Source organism: Argentina silus, assembly GCF_951799395.1.
Source record: "Argentina silus genome assembly, chromosome: 4".
NCBI lineage: Eukaryota > Metazoa > Chordata > Actinopteri > Argentiniformes > Argentinidae > Argentina > Argentina silus.
Window position 1 is genome coordinate 1136990 of NC_139658.1, and position 19239 is coordinate 1156228.

General features: G+C 40.9%; 1 protein-coding gene across 2 annotated transcripts in view; it reads left to right on the plus strand.

The window, feature by feature from the left end:
• The first annotated feature begins 8204 nt into the window (after positions 1–8204).
• Positions 8205–19239, plus strand: part of frmd4ba (FERM domain containing 4Ba) — a 39954-nt gene continuing 28919 nt past the window's right edge. For both annotated transcript variants that reach the window (XM_083669211.1, XM_083669210.1), the window contains exon 1: positions 8205–8374. The gene's annotated coding sequence lies outside the window, so the exon portion shown is untranslated. The remainder of the gene's footprint in view (positions 8375–19239) is intronic.

The following is a 19239-nucleotide window of genomic DNA, read 5'->3' on the forward strand; positions in this document are numbered from 1 at the left end:
CTGATCTCTGATTAGCATGCTGTATAGATAAGGGAGACTAGACAAGAGGATACACAGTTTGGTTTGTGTAATAGTTTCTGCGCAATAACTTTTATGTTTTTTTGTCATATAAATGAGCATAACATAATGTGCCACTGCTAAATTTGTTTTTTTTTCTCCTTTTTTGATGTCATACACTAAGACAGTCTTTCTGTTATGACAAATACAAGCATGAACCATGACCATTAGGGAGAGGATGACTTCAGCGTCCCCATGCCTAGCCTGTTCACTGCTTATTCTGTTATCACTGTGGAAACAGAATGTTTTGGAGCCATTTCTTAACCAAAGCCATTGTAAACAATTACCCTCCTTGCGTGTGGATTGGACACACAGCTCAAGTGTTGCCAATTGTAGGGACGTGGTCGTGTAGAAAGCTCAAACACCAAACATCAATAAGTGATCAAAACCATTCAATAACACAAAACGTTTCTAAAAGTGATGTTGGCTGTACATCACCAAGCTGTACCTGAAGCCAAAGAAAAGTAATACTCAAAATATAGCTGTCATGTGCAATATGTATTATTTACCATGATAACACCGTATAACTGTGATAAATGGCTATTGTAAAATCATAGATAATTAAAAACCGTACAGTAAATAAGGTCCTACCTTTTTATTTTCATGATGGAAGTCACACTTATGAGACACTTCAATATTTCTGTGTCATGGTCCTTTTAAAGCACATGAGGATGTCATTACTTCCTGTTATGACACAATAATGTCTCACTTGTTAATGCCAGTCATTAATGCCATGTCTTCCAGTAGTCTACATTCAGTTAGCTGTGCCACATTCATTGGTTTATTTACAAAATGTTTAACAAATCTAGATGCCACTCACACCATTACTGATAACTGATTTGGCAAAACAAACAAACAAAGCTATGCCTGTCTGCTGAAAAGAACAAGTGTGAACTGCCTATATGCAAATAGTTTGCTTTTGATTTTCTGTCAAAAGAGTACGTAGTTTGTGGACAAATCAATTATGCATGTCTCTCTCTGTCTCTGTCTCTGTCTCTCTCTCTCTCTCTCACTACTGTATGCTGTAATATTTCTAAAACATAGCTTTAGATTTGATTCCTTACAATATCTTTAGAAAACATTATGATCTTAACTAGATAATCTCAATTTCTCTCTCTGACCAAATTCTTTCCAAGACTCTTTTGTGAATATATTTAGAACAGCCTGTGGTCAAACAGAAACAGGAAGGATAGGCTGTGATTCAACCGTTTCCATGCAGTAACTGGTTCTAGAAATGATGTTCCCTATTCCAGACTCCAGTATGTTTCTTCACCTTCCTCTTGTTGTGCGAGATAAGAGGGCTGGATTGCTATGATTTCTACAAAAGATTTGACCACTCTGAGATTTTGTTACCCAACCTCACATAACCACTATATTACCATCGGGATCATAATTGACATGTTGTTTAATTTCACACTAATTCACAGTTAACCAGTCAAAAACCAATGACAAGCATAAAGTCATTGGAAATCATGCCAAAGTTCCTGTATTCAATATTATATCTCTCTTTAAAGGATATAAGGTTGAAATGATACAGTAGCAAAATAGAGGAACCATTAGCAGCTTGAAATGATTATTAATACAGTTTGTCTACATTTAAATTAGAAAGCATTAGCACTACAGCCTCCGCAGTATAGATGAATTTAAGGAACATAAACCCAATTGTAAGGGTAACATAAGATGTTCCACACAGTAAGTAAGAATAGTCTTAGCTTCATGCTTTAAAGCAAACCAAGTATCTCTGATGGAAGGATAAACTTACTGTTAACAATGAGATTTTTTTTACTTTCAAAAGTATGCTAAACAAAAACCCTTGATAGCAATATGTAACAAACTACAACTCTATGTACAAGGACTCTAACAATTCCAACTGAAATTTAAAAAAAAAAATATATATAATAATCTTGAAGCACTGTGCAGCTTCAAAGTTCTGTAATGAGTCAATATCAGTAAAAACACTACAAGTATTTGGTAGGTCCACCTAAACTTCTTACTTTTGTTGTTAACTTTCTTTATCCTCGCTCCTCACTTAGGTGGGTTTTTGGTAACAGAAAGGCCTCGAGACTTGGCAATGACTCTTAATCTTACAGAAGCCAAACCATTTCCTAAAAACAAAATGTATGTGTTGATATTAGTTGACCAGGGTCTATACTTGAACATTGAACATGAGGTTTGATGTTTTTCTCAACACTTTTTCTGAGAGATGTTTTCTTCGACACTTTTCCATATGTTTGGCTAGAAGTCAAAGCATTTGCTTATCCCAATTTGTATGATAGTTGAGAAATGTATTTCTGACTTAATTTCTCTAAAATATAGATTCCTAGCTTTCATTTGACACCCAATTTGATATGCTCTAATGGATTTCACAACTGTCCATAAGTTAAAGCACCATTTTGTGTTCATTTCACATGCACAAGTACTAAGTCTACTAAAGATGCTGTTAGTATGCTTACTTTCAGGCTACCTAACCCAGAAAAGTGAGATAACAGACATCTGTTTTCATACAGTTTACCTGTATTTCACTTTGAAGATCAGGAACTTCAATCGTTTTCTAAAGGAGGCTACTTCTCACATATCCTGGCAACATGCCAGAACAAAAACTTACCATCTTATGAAACTAGTTATGTGACTGCTTTAATTGAACCCTATGAGTTTTGTGTGCCTCAGGTGAGGTGAGGTTCCAGACACCTAGAGTGTGACGTCTGAGGAGCCTCATCCTTCTGGGCACATTCCTGTTTTCTCAATCTGCCTCTTTCAAGTGAGGGGCCATGTGGTCATAAACAGCACACACTGGGAAGCTTGTCAGCCGAGCCACACAGCTCCCATAGCACAACGCATCATGTCACAGTGGGAGCACTCAATCACGTTCAGGATGAGCTATAAGACAACCCATGACACCAGGCCATGGGATTACATTACATTCACTTCAACAGTGACGCCTGCTCAAATCCCTAAAAAGATGAACAGTTGCCCTGTGACGGTAAATGTTAGTGCAGTTATAAAATATCATTATCCATGCATAACACACTGAGAAGGAGTGGCCTAACATTCTGAGTTTCAGCTCTTCAACAATTTAAGACACACACAAGACAGCTGTAAACATGAATGGTCTTTGAGAAAATTATTGTTACAATTTATATCTAATGATCCCTGCACACTGTATAACTAACAATGCACTGCATCAGATGAACTAGTCTTTGTTTAAATGCAAAGATTATGCTGAAAAATTGTGTGTGTGTGTATATATATATATATATATATATATATATATATATATATATATATATATATATATATATATATATATATATATAGTAAAAATCCTCTGTTTTCCCAAGACAACAGTGACAAAAGTATCTAACACTGATGAGCACACAACAGCACTCACATACTGCAGTTTCAAATAAGGTTTCAAGTCTCCTACTCTCCAGCACTTAATCCATTTATACAACAACAACAACAACAACACAAATATTCTAGCAATGCAGTGAATGCTATGAGATTCAGATTTCTAATAGGGGCAAAGGTGAGAAGAAAAATGTAAAGAAACGCGCTCGGTTCCAATGCTTCTTCAGAGAACCGTTAAGTTGGACCTAAACACGGAAGAGCAGTGCACAGACAGGACTTTTATTCCATACCTAGGCATGGCCCAAGGTAAGCACACACATGAATGAAATGTCATAATAACTCCTCATTGTTCATTAAGCTGATGGATGTGACATGCCTGTCTGATTGACTAAATATCGACCAAGAGAGGACGAGACAATACACTGCACTCTGTTTTGCAGACCTTCCAGTGCATCCAAAATACAGAATGGACTATGTTCTATACATGCCCACGCCTACTGTTAGTAAGTGCCCTGTCCAGTTATTCATTACTATTATTATCATTATTATTTGATATATAATCAGCTCATGGAAAAATCAGCTGATAACTGATGCGACATCGCTCCAGCTCTGGTTACCAGTAAGCACCATGTCCTGTCCAGCGCACCATACCACCAACGTTTGGTTCCTCGTGAAATTAATTGTTGACCTTAAAGTAGTAGCCTAGCTAACACATACGTTTCTTTACATTTGGATTATAGTTACAATTCAATAACATACCTACTGCATAATAAACAAACATCGCAAAGGTTTAATTTAAAATCCAGTCCAGACGTATTTTTCTAGCATACCCTTTATGGCCTGGTGTGAATGAATGCTGCAGTTCCAAATTAATTCCACTAGATGGTAGTGTAAGGCAAGAGTGGAGAAAATACATTTTACTCACCCCTCAAGAAATCTGTGTTCTTCCAATGTGTGCGTTTTCAAAGGGTCATGTCAGAGTGGTATAGGGTCATGTCAGAGCGGTATACCATTTTGGGTCATGCTGTTCCACTCCACTTTCCCAATTAGCCCAGGCCACACCCCGTCCCTGCCAACTCGCCACACCTGTTCCCACTTTAATAATCACCATTCCTCTGCCTACTGCACCTTGATATTGTCAATTTATTCTGTCCAGTGTTAACATGCACTGATGCGTGTCAGCAACCAACCTGATCCAGCATGCCTCATGTCATTTTTTTCAGTGTTAGCTTGTTATTACATTAAGTTATTACAAGATGTTCTATTCACTTAGATGTTGGCACATTGTCTGGTGTGGTATAGCGCTAATAATTGTTTATGTTTATTCAGATACATTTCAATGTATGGTACTGTACAATTAAAGGAAATGCATGAATGGCAATGGCTATTATCAATTCTGATGTAATTGCAGACCACATTATGCATATACAATGTAAAGAATCCCAGACAGGAGGTACAGACATGGGGGGGGGGGAATGAACAATGCCAAGGGAAAAAACACTCTACCCTTCTCTGTAATATCCCTTCATTACACCTCATCTTAATAGGAGCAGTGGGGGATGGGTGGACAAAGCTGTAGGAGAGACATGATAAATGAATTTACTCTGACCTGGAAAATACAAAAGAAAATACAAAATGACCAAACCAAGAAAGGAGAATGAGAGCTGGTGGTATCAGGACAATACCATTGTACAGTCGACCTGTTTTATGGTACAGTAGGATGGGATTGGGATATAGTTAAACTAAATGGACACTTACTGTCACTTACACTTACTGTTCTTTGCTTCCTATTAGATATTGTTGTGTGTAAAGTTTACAACACTGACAACTTTGTGCTCTGCAAAATTAATGAGAGATGATGTCTTTGCACCAAACCTCATGTTACCAGTTAACCAAGGTCAAAGCTAATGGTAGAGGGAGTTAATCTGGCCTAGGGGGCTGTAAAATGAGACAGATTCTTCGAGATGGTGACAGGATGCACACTGACAATGGGCCGATGAGATTGGCACTGTGTGTCAGCCCAGGGTCTCTCTCGGGAGGTTATCCCTCTCCATGTTAACATCTGTTCCACAAGGAACAGAGACAGGGCATAATCCCCTGTGTTTAATATTCATGGTGTTATATCTACACATAAACAATAATCCTTTAACTGTTTACATATCTGCTTAGTAATTTCAGAAGATTGACCATAAAAACAATACTTACTGTTTATGTCATTCATCTGTACCTAGTCATTTATATTGAAATTGACCATGACAAATACATTCCCGATGAAAAGAATATTTCTCATGGAGGTCCTATGAATAATTGTGGCAAATTATTTATTTCTGTCTTGTCAATATGGATGTCTATCTTGACAAATGTTTTTGTCTGATGAGACAAACCCCTATAAATATTTAGCCAACACATTATATTTCATATTATTATCAATATATTTTCCCCTTGAGCTAGCTTCATCTGTTCCTCACAAAACCTGACAAAAGTGGATATGAATGTGTCATTGGAGTGTCAAAGTGACAAGACCTCCTGTGGCAATCTGTATGGGACCGGAGGCCAAACTGAGATTTGGGGGTAGAGATGCTTAGTGCACACATGGCACTGGGGTGAGCCTAATCACTGCCTAGCAGAAATCCCCACGAATGGGGGATGGGAGCTGTCCCCTGGGTGACTCATTTAGGCTTTGAAGAAGGCATTTTGCTCCACTAACACACCAGTCTGTTGCCTAGACACAAAGGATAATCTTTTGTTTTCTCTTTTTTTTTTTTAAACGGGTATGCGATGTTGAGATTGCTCAAGCGGTGTCACCTTTTGTTGTCTGTTAACGCTGTGACCCGGTTCAGCTACCATAGAGTGAAACAAGTAATTTTTTATCACCCCATTTCCCTCCCATTTCTCCCAAGCCTGCAGTTTATATGAATTGCAGCACTTTTCCATTGTTTTTTCTGTGACTCCACAATAATCTCGCTCCCTTCCTTCCCCTTACATCTCACTCCAGTGATCCAGAGAAAAGAATGCAATTTGCTCATTCACACCAAAATGCTAAAGAAAAAGTGGTTATATTGTAGTTTGGCCTTTAGGCCATAAACCTAGTTTATATAAACAATGTCATCATGTTTAAGGTAGCTCTACCAGCTTTAAACTGTTGTTCATTGTGGGATGAAAACATTTCTCTTTGAACTCTTTTCTGCAGGCTGGGTCCAGAAAACTCATTATCCAATTGCTCCTACTAATCACAGATATCAAGATGATTGGTCTGTCACAAGCTGCGACAAGCTGCGGTCTTCAGCCAGACCATATTGCAGAGAGCAGCCACAGAACCCTTTCCAGATTCAGTCAGCCATGAAATCAGAGGTAGTTATCAAGCCTAACTCGTCATGAGTAGGCTAGGAGTTACCATAGATGGCTTTACAAATATTTGACAACGGAGAGCTCCTTAAAGATAACGTTTGGATAGGGATGGCATCATTTTTGTCACTTCGACACTTACAGGAAGGTTTTTTTGCACTCCCTGGAGAAATTAAAATAGTCTTGAACAAGGAAAATGCAGCAGTGCAATAGCGACAATTTGGGTCTATCACAGACAACCATTACCAGCGCAATAACTCCAACATTATTTCAGCATCACAACATTATTGCAGCACCACATATAAGGAACGTCATCAAAATGTTCTTTGCGGTTCGAAATATGTGTAAAATCAAGACAAAATTAATTCATAAGAGTTGGTCCTACTCATTGCTCAGAGTGTGAGTAACATTTTTGATAACACGTCCACTGCCTACTCTTGAGCTTAACTGCTTTTAGTACGATTCCTATGAGCAATTCTGAGAGGCTTGATAACTACATACCCGACGGTTGCATCACAGACAACCATTAGGCCTACCCGCGCAATAACTCCAACATTAATTTATTCCAGCACCACACATCATCCGTCTCATTTTATTGGTATCCCCACCACTCACCGTCAAATTATCGTCGAACAATCTGCCTTCATGCATATGTGATATATCGGTGTAATGTAACCCCTTAACCGTTATTAAAATACATGATACGGTATGTGGCTATTTTATTGTGATGATTAGGCCTATACCAAAATAAACCATAAACATGATTTACCCTCACATTAAACAAAAAGTGGTATCAATCATGCATTGTTATTATGTTAATTTACTTGTGTTATTTTTTAGAGTGTCACTACGACTGCATTATATATTCAATGTTTGGAGCAAACCAAGTATGGGAAGTAAGGAACGTCTTCAAATATCCAATCCTCCAAATATGTCGTAAAATCGAGACGTATTTCATTCATATGAGTTGGTCCTACTCATTGCTCAGAGTGAGAGTAAGAAGCTTGATAACGCACTTCCACTGCTGACTCTGAGCTGAGTTGTTTTAGCCATTACTGCACTTTTAGCGCTGTTCCTATGAGTAATTCCAGATCTGAGAGGCTTGATAACTACAGGCCCTGGACAAGGTTGTCATATATTTCACTTTCACAGAGTTGTAATTGACAGTATAAGGACAATGCAATTGAATGATGGGAACCTGCAAACATCTTGTTATTTGAATTTAGGTGGTAACATGAGCGGTTCATGGCTTTTTCTGTGGAGTACTGATTGGAGAGTGCGCTACCGCTGGTCAGGTCATGTTAGCACAAGCAGAGAAAAACAGGGAAATTCGTTTGGCCGGTGAATTGGCTGAAGGTAGGAGGGGAGGAGGAAGCGGGGTGTGAATGGATGGGACTGTGCGCGATAAGGATATGCGGACCTATGCAGCTTCCCTTCCTGGCCCCAACAGATCTGTGTAGCGAAAGCGCAGCGATACAGCACCTTCTTTATGAGTTGTAGCGGAGCAGGGGAGAACGCCGGTGGAATTACTTTGTTATCATCGGTGCCGGTGGAAACCCTCTGTTCACCCTAGAAGTGGACCTCAATTCGATGATAACGGCAAGTCGGCAACAATAAAGACAAGGTAAGGGATTGTCCCTCTTTGTTTTTTTTTATTTTTTTATTTTTTTATTGATAATTGAAAATAGTTTATTGACAGCTTGTGATTATATTGTCATATAATCGTATGCAGTTTATGCCATTATTCATTAGCTCTATTTTCACCTTCCCAAGCTGCTGTTTTGAACATGATCATTTTGTTGTTGTTACCATCACCAACTTATGGGACCATTCCTTCTGTTCTGTCAATATCCTGTTGCATTGTACAGTGTTTCGTTATAGGCTTAATCAATCATGTACACTAAACCACTTTGAAAGCTCTAGAATTGGCAATTAAATGTCTAGCCTACATGTATATCTGTTTGCTTTTGAGGTCCAGTGGTTTCTGTTACATTTATCTTATGCTATTTCATCACTGAAAATAATGTTCATCTGTGTTACAAGAAAACGTGGTTATTTGTAGGTGTACATTTTAGAAGTGAGATACGGGTGTCAACAAAAATAAAAGCAACAAAACCCCTTGCATAGTGCAACAAAACATGTATGCATAGTCCTTAGATGCCATCAGGTAATTGACAAAAACATGTGTAAGCTTGTTGTCCTGTAAATCTGTGCTCAAGTTGTTGATTGTTAGCACTGTCCTCTGAGACAATAAAAAGAACAGAAAACACACACACACACACACACACACACACACACACACACACACACACACACACACACACACACACACACACATTTGAAATAACCCCTCAAACAGCCAGTCTCACAACTTCTGTGTCTGAGTTTCCTGTTTCCTGGGAAAAACAAACAATGGGAAAGAGAAAGCATGTGATATCCTGCATCAGCCCTGTGTCACTCTGGACTACACAATAGGGCTAAAAGAGGGATAAGACTGAAATTGAAAAAAAGTGCAATCTTACTGATGTACTGAAGGCATTCAGGAGTGTTTAGCTGATTAAGACTATGGTAAAAACACTATAATCCACTATAAACAACAACTATAAACAGTACAGTACAGTGTGACAAATTTGGGTTCAGTCTCAGACGGTTACCTCACTAACATGTAATTCAATCACATGGTCTAACATATCATGTCTCATTTGTTGAATTAGCAGTGCCTGCTGAGGACAGCCAGTGTCAATATGCTTGTCGCTACAGTGATATTGAACAAAAGCATGGGGCTGGTTTGTATAGGGGCAAAATTGAATTTGAGGTTTATAGACGAGTTACACACACATACACACAAACACACACACACATACACACACACAAACACTATGCAAGAGCATGCACACAGACATAGACACACTCACAGACACACAGACACACACACACACACACACACACACACACACACACACACACACACACACACACACACACTACAAAAGCTGGACAGCATTGTGTTGACTTTAGTCTAGGATGTTCAGTTGCTTTTAATGGGGTCAGCGCTTCCAATTCAATAAAGCTATTAACTGTCACAGAAGATTCCATCGCTGGTGCTCAGCCAGTACAGATAAGAGTTATTTGCCAATCAGAGTACATTAATGGACTCATACATACAAGCTTGTCTCTCAGAGAATAAACAGCAGAAACAGAGAGACCTGATATGTCTCGACAAAACAGTTTAGCCAACAGAGGTAACAAAGCATGCAGAGACTAGGGTCCTAGTGTTGTGTTAATCATGTTTTCCCACCTCTACCATCATGTCTTCCTTTTGTCTTGAGATTTGTTCATCAGCATTTTCTCTTTTTTCCCACACATACTTTTCTTTTATGTGAACAGGAGGATTGGTAGTTATGCGATACTGTGGTCGTGCAGGTTCACACAAACTGTGTCATCTGCCAGAATGGACAGTTCCTGTTAAACAGGTTTTCAAAACAAGGCATTCCTCTACAGACAATGCTCTAAGTCCTCATTGTATACATGGATTACTAAAAACAGAGGAAAAAGAGCAAATGCCACTTTCGGACATTTCTCAATTTACGTTCATTTTCAAAGCTGTACATTTTGTGCATTCCACATGTTTTGTTTGTAATTAGTTTCAAAGTATTTTTGCTTTTATGAGTAAGCCTTCTACACCAACTACTCTAATTGATTATGGTGGGGCTTTATGTAGGTTCAAGCCCCAGAGCAGTGTTGGTCAATGCTTGTGTGTGGGTCAACATTTCAGAGCCTCTGCCACTAGATATCCAGAAGGGACATTTGAGTTAGGAGGGACAGTAATGAATTAGAGAGTACCGATTTGGATCAAGTATTTTAGCAGTCATGTCATGTCATTTGCTTGCGGAAGATGTCAGGGATAACCACAATGTCAATTGTAGGGTGATACAGTGCCTAAGGGGTGCTCTGCAGTAAATGGGGCAATGTATATTGCTTATACTGCAAATAGAAATAGAAAACATGGAGGGCAGAGGTTATTGCAAGAATTGCTTTATTTTTAACTGATTTGATTGCTTTTTAACTGATTTGAGATAACATATTTATGCCCTCATTACTTCCAGTTTCCCAAGGAAGGGAACAGTCACAAACTGGTTCACACCGTCAGTAGTGGGAACAAGAATCTTTTCCTGGTTGGCTGCTAACCAATAAAACAGTGCACCGGCAATGCATCTCTTGGCCTTTTCCTTGTTTTACGTCTGCTTTTATCCTCAGACAGGATGTCCTGTGTAAAACAAATAGTCTGTACATCAGTTTCACATGCAACCCTATGAAAACTCTGGAATACATCCTATTCATTGTCCAGTCAATAATTAACTCATGAGCTTTTGAAATACATGGATATACAGATTGGCAATAACTGAGCTTGATTAAGCAGACATTTAGGTAGCACATACATACCCTTTGCCCTTTAAATTTTCTAGTGTTATGTTTTTTTAGTTACTCATCCTCTTACTTGCAAGGGAGGTTTGAATAGTGATTGATGGTGACAGGTACTTCCTATTCCTCTCTCAGTTCAGAGTTCAGAGCCATGCAGAAGGCCTGAGAGGGGCTCTGCTCTCAGCTGGCAGGGAAGTCCTCTGGGAGATAGGTCCCATATCATTTAGATGAAAGAGACTGTATTAAGACAACCAGCAATTTATTTAGGCAGAGAGGGTTGCCAGTTTGTGAGCAAATCCCCCTTAAAAAATCCAAAGCACATGCATCTCCCTATGATTTATTTAGAGAATGCACATGATCATGGATTTATAGATCACCCATTTGCCTCAGTGGACATTGACTGAGGCACTCCACAGTAAGTGCCCCATTCTCATGGGAATATCAGGGAATGTCACAAATCCATCCAGGAACAGGGTTTTAACTCATTCATTGGGCTTGTTCCCATATGATGCAAAAAAGGGAAGAGGATGTAGCTGCAATATCAACCTTTAGACTATGACTCATCCCTCTTTTTTATGAGACAAGTGAAAGAATCAAAAAGATGAATGAACAAAAAATAGCTCTATGCTCCAACAGTTTGGATTTGAAATCAAACAATTACTATGGGGTCAAAGTAGAGATTCTCAGCTTTAATTCAGTGTTTTCTTTTTTCCAGATTGGGTTCACCATTTAGAAAGAAAGATTTTTTAAACATACTGTACTCCTCCTATTTCAGGGCTCCAAAACTATTGGAAAAAATCATATAATGTCCAAATAGTCCCATTCACGTCTTCTTAATTATAGTGAGCATTCTTTGGTCATCCACTCTTGGGCACACACCTGTCAAGCCAATTTTCCAATACTTTTGGTGCCCTGAAATAGGGGGACTATGTAGGGTTTGGATTGTAATTTCTAAATGGTGAAACCAATCTGATTTCAAATTATTTGATTTCAAATTTAGCTACCAGAGATGTTTGGACACTACGGTTACCTCTCACTTCTCAAATGGTATTGTGGTCCATATTGTCTATATGAAGGCTGTTTGAGCCATAGAATCTACATCCCTGTGGAGTGGTTACCACTGGCAGTGGTTGTGAAGTGAGACACAAGCCGGAGGGTGTAATTCCCTGGAGAGCAAACATCAGCCGCAGCCCAGTGTAGAAACACATATACCCTTCCTCTTGTTTTTGTTTGTCTCATCCTCTGTGCATTGCAGACAAGGATTAAATTGCTCTGAGGCTTGGAAATGGAAATAACAACAAAGCGAGCCCCATTGCAACCCCTTGCTCTGTGTCTGGCTGGGGATGCTATCCTGCTGCTTTGCCTCCAAGCTGGGGGTAGCTGTCGATGATCCTTCCTGTAATTACCCTGTCTATGTGTGTCCCCCACTTTCCCTTTCTCTCTCTCTCTCTCTCTCTCTCTCTCTTACACACACACATACACACACACGCACACACACACACACACACACACACACACACACACACACACACACACACACACACACACACACACACACCAGAGGAGCCAGAGAGCTCATTTAATGGGGTGTTTCAGAGCCTGAATGATAATGACCACTGAGAAGACTCGACGGTGAATGGATATGGACGGAGAGACCTGAGCTGCAGTTTTCTTCTGAGCCAGGCAGCAATAGAGATGTGCATGTGGATGATGGAGGCTGAGGCAGCCGTGATCAGGGGGCAGACATACCCCACAGCCTTGCAAACCAGAGTGATCAATACTACTCAGTGGTGAAAACCCCCATGTGAATGTTTCACACAGAAACTGCTGGAGGGGATGACTTGGTAAAGAGGTGGTTAGCTCACCACATGGCCCTATGAAACCGTGATATATTGAGTTCTTCCCTCAATAGCTCATCTAAAGCCTTAAGTGAATTCCTAACTTATCAAGTCAGTATGTGAGACTGTTTCTCCTTCTCCAAACAGATTATAGGGGCATCATCCCCTCCCAGTGGATGACCCCCTGTATCATTCATGTTTTGTCATATGAGCCCCCCTCTCTTTGTCTATTAGCACTGGACCCCCCCCTCCTTTCCCCCACTCTCTCCCGTTCTGTAGAGACCACCTGTCCCTCCGCACTGCTGTCCCCCCCAGTCCTCAGATCCTCTGCAGTCCACAGAGCAGTCGTCCAGCTGCAGTCACCTTCACTGCTGCTGACACTGATGGGGGCAGAGAGGGAGGGGAATCATCATTATCACCTGCTCTGTGGGCCAGAACCAAGCACCCTGCTGATCCATTCAATGAGGGCACTCTGGTCGCTCGCTGCAAAAAGGGAGAGAGCTATATGGGAATACTGTCTTATTACTGATGACAATGAGAACACTGAGATATAAAGACAAAAGGAGCCGAGGCGTATTACTATTATGATTATTGGAGCACTTTGGTAATACAATATCTGTTGATATAGGAGCTGCTCATTGTAGTATAGTACAGTAGTCGGGTTCAGAGAAGCTTAGTCACATCCCAAGCACTTGAATAGCGCTCTCATATGAGCACCGATGTGGTAAGGATATGTTTCACCCTCTTCGCCATCTGTTGTTGCAGTGATAGCGGATCTCAAATAGCAAGTTTACAGTACAGTCACAGAGCTCCTTCCAATATGTACACTTAGTATAGAGAGACAACAACATGAGGTGTCTACCAGAAACATCAGTCCCTCGTTACCATGGCCAACACCTCTTCCATTAGTCATCTGCCTGGATGTTGTTAGCCTTTAGTCCCAATCAATCAATGGTTTAGATATGCAGTGTCAATGAATGGTGTCGGTATTGAGTATAGCCCCTGATAATGTGACCTGGACCTGCAGAGAGACCTGATACGCTGGCAGTGTGCTCTGCTCTGCTCTGCTCCAAGCTGGTTACTTTAGGATCCCCCTATAGAGGGGTTACAACAGGTGTCATCCACACTGGGTGGTAAAGTAATATTCACCCCCAGGGAGAAGGCAAAGACAGGGTGGGGAGGAGGGGGGGGGGGGGGGGTTGAATGGTGCTGTGACCTTGTTTAGGTTAGAGAGATACTTTTCCATGATACCTGGATATTTTTCTTGCAGCCTTGTGATGTAAGTGTGGCTGTTGGCACGACAGACACAACAAACCTCAGTGAGTTTAGGGGTGTGTTTTAGTCTATCTATGAATTATGCATGATTTAAACCCATATCATGAGGCGATAAAATGTATTACTTACACCTATTCATGTAGGCATATAGGGCGTGTATAGTGTCATAGTGCATAGACATCCTCTCAATGGGGATGCAGTACTGCAGAAGCAGACAATCCCTTGGTCTGATACTTCACTCTGATCTCCAATGTTTCCGATGGTCTCCATAACCACACCCCTGAACTCAGTTTCCCTACCAATCAGCCTGCCCCTCTAGATGGCTGAGACAAGAGACTGATCCTGAAATAGCTTTTATGCAGTGAAGCCCACTGAGAGAGATACTCCACAGTTCATACAGTAACAGATAGGACAGAGATGGAGGTTCTCTGTCACATTGGTAGTTTTGCTTAGATGAAGTAACGGTCCAGTGGCAGGTAATCCATAGTGATTGTTCTGGGTGTCTGCTATAGGCTAGCCTTTTCCCCTAATGCCACAGGTTCTGTTTTACCTGTGTTTACCTTTCAGTCTTGAGAGTGTAGTGACTATGAGGGGTAAACTTAAGAGAGAGCTGAGAGCAGTGAGTTTGGGCAGTCTTCCCGCGTGTGTTTGGCTATCCTGATAAACCCATGTAATTGATCTGATTATGTAGTTAGAGGATCGGTTGGCTCTGATAAGCTGGAAACACCAGAGGGTCCCATTACATTCTCTATTAGAAGTTATTAACTCTCAACTGGAAACATTTCTCTAATAGATGATCTTATCTCTACGCTGGAATAAAGAGGACAGGAAAGAGCAGTATGTTAAGCTAATCAGTGAGTGATGATTGAAATGGATTTCAATTCTATAGATATTTTAGAAATTGATGTCCACTGTGTCTGCATAGTTGGTTTAATAGGCAGAGTAACCTTTTAATTTGGTCCCTACAGACCTTCCCCTGGACACCATTCACATTACAGTGGAAATTGGATGCATGATGGTTTTAATTCATCTATATTTACAGAATAAGGACAATGCTATTTCCTAAAATAGCTTAAAAAAACAGCACACACTTCTTTGTTAATGGATAGTAGCTCAAGATGTATTTCTATGTATAGGAAGTATAGGAAGCTCTACACAATAAAACGATTCAGCTTGAATGGTCATGAATAAAATAAGAACAAATTGTGGGGTTTTGTTGACAGGGCATAGCGTGACACTTACGGTATGTTCATACAATACAGATAGGAATAAAATGGTCATGAATAAAATGAGAAAAATTGTGGGGTTTTGTTGACAAGGCATAGCGTGACACTTATGTCATACGATATAAATAGGAATGAAGAGTCAACAACAAAATGAAAACATGCATAACTGCTCACATGGTATTCTCTAACCTTCCTCATTCATGGTACCAACACATCATTTTAAATAACAAGCTTGGATGACCAAGCAAACAGTATCTTTCTCTCTCTCTCTCTCTCTCTCTCCTCTCTCTCTCTCTCTCTCTCTCTCTCTTTCTCTCTGTCTTTGTCAGTTAGGACCCACAAAAAGATGTTAAGAGAGGCCTCCATCTCTTGCATATGAAATTAAAACCCAGTAGCTCCAGCTCTTTTTCTCCCTAAGAGAGCTGCTTCTGCTTCTGCAAATCACAGCACCCACAATCCCTTGGGGGGCTTATTTGATTGGGACAGACAGTGTGCGGCTGACACCATGCCCCCCCCCCCCTCCCGCGGGCTCTGTGGCATCTGGGTTATGCACACACGCTGTTTGTCAGAGTCCTGGGCCTCCAGTAGGCCCCATAGCACTGTCCTGTAAAGCAAGAGACCCAGGCCCCAAATCCCCAGTCACAACAGACATTTGAATGGGGCGGTGGTGGCAGGCAGTACAGGCCCCTAGGCCCCTCTCCCTGTCCTCCCACCCCCTGCCAGGCTGCACAAAGCAGGGCTTGACTGTACTGCCCGAGCACACACAAAAAGCTTTTCTCTCTCTCCCCTCATTCACCAACTGGAGCTTTATCACATGTCTTTAATTGGCTATAATTGAGATGTCCTATGTGTGTATTAAACAGATGCAGTGACAACTTCAGTCAAGAGACATAATGGGGACCACTCAGTTACAGACATGGTAGTTTGACTTAAATGCCTGAGGGTAGAAATCCTTCTTAGAATCTGTAGCTGCATCCCTGTTGATGCAGCTCTATGAATGCAGGCAGTATGCTTATAAAGCACCAATCTGAATAGGGGGGAATCATATGAGAGGATGGAAATTATTTTCTAATTTTCTGTAATGATTTATCGCTTCAAAATTGTCCCGACTGAAGTGTCATGGTCTCTAACAAATGGCCCACCTGCTCTGCTTCTAAACAGAGGCACCAGTCAGTCAGGACATTTATGCAAAGTAGAGTTAGGGCAGTGTGTCTGAAGGCATGGGTGGCATCCCTGAGAGGAAAGGGAACACTAACACCGACACCATCCTGCCCTTGTTTGCGCCAGTCCATCGTACTGTGCTGTATCTGTTTCAGCCTGTCTGTCTGTCTGTCAGCTGTAGTCCCTGTATGTGGTGTGTCCCCGCTCTGTGTCGATGACAGCTGTTTCCCTGTCCTACTCTGGACTGCCTGCTACTGTGGGAGGCCTTCCCCTTTCAGACAATTAATCTACCGCATACTGTACATGGTAATTGCCATCCCTATTGAAATTAGCTCAGGGACACAGATGGCACGCCGTCATGCACTTCCATGTATTCTCTATAGGCCCAAGCTTATTAATACTGATAAGTTATGGAATTGAAGTGAGAGGTGGTCTCAATTGAAACAGGCACCCACTGCCCCGCAGTCTTGTGGTAATCATCTCCTCAGACGATGATACTGAAGTCAAATGAGAACCCAATGTAAATGTGTTTGAGGGCATGTGTATTATCATACAGGTAATGGCATACAGGACATAATTTTCATGGTAATTTCCAGAACTCAATATATTCCATAAACTGGATTTATTCCAATACTTTAGTGTGATATTACTCCTCCTGCTGGTCATGATTGGGAAATGCAGCATGGACAGAACTCCACAACAACTGATTGTATTCTGCCTGGTAAATAAGAAAAACAATAGCTGGGTCAAGTTCTCTCTTTGAGTCATGAGGAAAATAATCAGCGTTGAAATAAAGGGGATCCTGTGTGCAGCGTATGACTTGTTAGTGGGGTTTGTTTGTTAGTGGACTGTTTACCAGGCAGCCAGAGTGACATCAGAGAGGACAGTGGTCCAGAGGGTGAGCTCATGCTGTTTGCAGCAGTAGCTGAGCACTGCTGTGGTACCAGTCTCTCCACTGGATCTCTTCTTATGGAAGTCTGTGAATCAGAGAGAAAGGAACATCTCTGAGCACCTGTGCACACTTACAATGCAGAAACCACCAGGCGACCACTAACGAGAGAGATATGTGTTAGGCACTCATCAGGGACCATTAGGACCAGACTGCGGAATGAACCACAATACACCATAACTATGGATGATAGGATATCATGTTATCATGTTAAAAAGGCAGAGAACTGATGTTATGGATTTGTGCATGCCTGAGGCATGCATTTACAGCTGAATACAGTAGATTCTCCTCTTGAGACATGGGCTTGCAGACAGATGATTTCTGGATTAGATAAAGAGTGTGTGTTATCCCTTGAAGAGCAGAGATAGGCAGTCAATATTTACCTTCCCCCTGCTCCCTTCTGTGTGAATTGTGAACTGTGTGTCAGTCACCTGCAGGGTGCGTGCGTGCGTGCGTGCGTGCGTGCGTGCGTGCGTGCGTGCGTGCGTGCGTGTTTGTGTTTTAGGCTGTTCCTTTGTCTCAATGGGAAGAAGACAGTGCCTGCAAGTCAGGATATATGACCAGGGGGAATGATATCCCTTTGAATACTTTATGTTGAGATACACTGTATAATGCAGTGGATGCACTCCAATGTACATGTTCATGCAATATCACAAGACTGTTTTGTCTATGCAGTGGATGAGGACACTAACTCTGACTCTAACTCATTTTTATGGTGACATATTTGATCATGATTGGCTTGTGTCCACCACAGCTGTAGCTGTCATGGCGTGTGTGTATTTGTGTGTGTGTGTGTGTGTGTGTGTGTGTGTGTGTGTGTGTGTGTGTCTATGGCAACATGAATAATTTAATACACCCCCCACCCTTTAATACACATTAAAGCATCATGTCATTAGCACTTTTGTCTACTTTTTATGAAACCATTTCAATTATTCCACAAAGACTTTCAGGTTCTCACCTCAGAGTAGAATAATTGCATTCTCTCTGAGAGTCTGTTGATAAGGAGCTCAAATTTCAATTAGCACTGCAGCTCCATAATTGTGGTAGTTAACTGATTAAGTATTTAAAGTATTTAAGCAAAATCCTAATTAACTATAAACTGGTTGATTATTTAATTCAATGACTGTGTGTGTCTTTAGCACAGGACGTGTGTGTATGGATGACTGCGTCAGTCTGCATGACACACCTATTAGACTGCTGTGTTATCCCATTGTTCCTGCCCAACACCTGCTAATGTTCTCTGGCCAGCACTCTTGCACAATTGATTAGCCTATTTTCATGATGTATGGTTTAGTGTTGATTTCAACCCACAGAAATCAGGCCTGTTATGAGAGTAGATCCTTCAACTTGATTTCAGATGATTTCCTTGTTCAGTTGGTTTGCAACATGTGTATGTGTTGACTGCAGCAACTTCGTGCTCTAGGAGACTCTGATGATTACACAAACAAACAGTAGGATATTGTTTCCAGATGAGCCACAGCCTGGCTGAACAGCTGAAGGCGCATTTCCTTTTATTTGCTTTCGTCTGTCTCGATTTTTCAGATGTCATGCGATGTTATGTGAAATGCAGTATGAGCATTCTTCCTTGCCAAAATAAATGTAAACATGCTTATTTCAA